The sequence below is a fragment of the Poecilia latipinna genome, unplaced genomic scaffold, assembly GCF_001443285.1.
Source record: "Poecilia latipinna isolate Pla-1442-1.1 unplaced genomic scaffold, P_latipinna-1.0 Scaffold2109, whole genome shotgun sequence".
Classification (NCBI taxonomy): domain Eukaryota; kingdom Metazoa; phylum Chordata; class Actinopteri; order Cyprinodontiformes; family Poeciliidae; genus Poecilia; species Poecilia latipinna.
The window spans coordinates 108,108-110,361 of record NW_015114725.1 but is presented as its reverse complement, the minus strand read 5'-3'; the positions used below and the strand labels follow the sequence as shown (position 1 = coordinate 110,361).

The window sequence follows — 2,254 nt, the reverse complement described above, 5'->3', positions numbered from 1 at the left end:
ACCTGTGTGAAGCGCTACTATCATACATCATCTCATTCTGGCCAATCACTATTTGCCTCCTCACATTTGTCTTCTCTGATTTTACATACACAAAACATCTCAGCTGGACCTCTGAGGTACCAGCGCTTTATTATAATTATATATATTGTTTACTTGGTTTAATGTAGCCTCCTAAACAAACTTTTGCATCTGTAATGTCATGTCCCAATAGATGAAAATACTTGAAAAGAAGAAAATATTGAGCTGAATTATCTATAACATGACAGCAGGACTGTGTAGAACAGCTGTGCATGTGTTGCACAAGTTACTCACCACACGTAGTAAGGACTCGTACATCCTTGTAGGTGATCCATTTGTCATCTGGTTGCATTCCATCTCGAAGGGCTTTTTTGAGTGTTATGTGTTTTGGGGGCCATAACAGCGTCTGTTCCTCAGCTTTAAACCAGCTCTCTAGAACTACTGCTGTCCCACCATTTGGGAACTGTATAACTGACCACAGTACCACCTCTCTACTCATCTTCGAAGGGCTAGGGATGAAATGAGAACTACTCATAATATCTCCTTACAGGTCATCCCCATTTCATTCTTCAAAGCCACTGACTTTGTATGTGCCAATGTATGATGATTCACAGGGATACATGTAATATGGCTGTTTGTGTCTGTACATTCTGAAAATTATATATGTATCCTCTTCTGATTTAATAATATTCTCTACTAATGCAAATCCATCTCCAACTTCAACACAATTGTCTCCTTTTTTTGTGGACAAAGTAAACCGATGAGTGGAGACCTTCCTGTACTGTTGTGAAGAAATAAACTGTGTGGGGACTGGACCATCAATGTGGATGTAAAGCAACTTTGGATAATCTCTACAACATATGGATCCAACATGTGAGATTTCAGACAACCTTTTAACTACCTGTTGTAGTGTCTGATGTGGCTTGCATAGAAGATGCTTAATTTGACTAAGACAATCCTCAAAAGGAAATCCTGATATATTATTTAGATTGCTGGACCTCCTGTATTCCTCAGCCAAATGAGTAAGCTGGTGTATGTTGTACACAATTTCATCTTTTCCATATAATTCCCCAAAGTGTTCAACAAAAGCAACCATCAACTTTTGTGCAAAGGCTAACATTTCCTCAGATATACTAGGGGACAGCAACATGTACATTCCAACAGAAAACAACATGAAGTTGTCATACAGCTCACTGGGGAGTGAATCCTTCAAAACAACAGGACCCCAATATAACATGAAGGATCGGAACTCAGTAGCTTTCCACCGATCTATCTCCGACAGTCCCCTTGGTTTACGGTTAAACTCAGAAGGCGTTTAGAAACGTAGCTTTAGGAGTTTATCTGAAATGGCTGCTACAGTTTGGGAAGGAACCTTTGTTGCCAAATGTTTCCCCTTTAACCATATATGAAGCATTTTCCTTGTAACTCCGAGACAACAGAGATGCATGTAATCTGGTGGAAACATAGAAACCATCTTAACTAAACCAGATAAAGGGCTCTTTCCAATGTGATGTTCCTCATCAACCATGTCAGAGAAACTGGAGTCTGTCCTAAGTTTATGCTTTGTTTCAGGAAATGTCATTTTATTCATCCATACACCCTCCTGAAAGCATTTGTCACAACCTGAATAGCCATTGAATCCTTTGACCTGCTTAATATAAGCTCTTGCCGGCGCATCACAAATAAAGGCAGAAATCTCTACATTAAATTGCTTAGCATTATAAATAATGCCATTAGATAATACATTCTGAAGATCTTTGACAAACTGATCCAGGTACTCAAAAACACTCACTGGCTTGCTTAGACCACAAAAAATGCCTACAACAAATGGGGACTTTGTGTAGTCACATGTCAGACATCCAAGTATGGGCCAAAACTGAAGTTTAGAACTTTTAAATAAAGGTAAGCCATCTATATTAAACTGGATGTTAATAGTAGCCATAGTTGATGGTACACACAAACATGCCAACTGTGAAAGCACCCCTTTGACTATTCCAAAATGATGATAATCTCCCCCTTGAATTTTAGTGATGGGCACATTTCTGGGTGTTCCAAGCAATGTTCTCCCATCTCCTTGTAGTGACTTCTATGTGTTTTTGTGTCAACATATCACACATAAATAGCCAGTCATAACATTTACAGACAAGTAAGAAGTTGTACAGGACAGAATCACAACCCAATGTTGTCAACACATAGTACTTAAATTATAACAACAAAATAAAAGTTGTTTCACCCG

General features: G+C 38.7%; 1 protein-coding gene across 3 annotated transcripts in view; it reads left to right on the top strand.

Annotated features, from left to right (window-relative positions):
• Nucleotides 1-9: 9 nt before the first annotated feature.
• sult4a1 (sulfotransferase family 4A, member 1) overlaps nucleotides 10-2,254 on the top strand; it is a 56,467-nt gene continuing 54,222 nt past the window's right edge. Inside the window, exon 1 of one of the 3 annotated variants that reach the window (XR_001422093.1) lies at nucleotides 10-891. The gene's annotated coding sequence lies outside the window, so the exon portion shown is untranslated. The remainder of the gene's footprint in view (nucleotides 892-2,254) is intronic. The other 2 variants (XM_015017152.1, XM_015017151.1) reach the window with 2 other exon arrangements.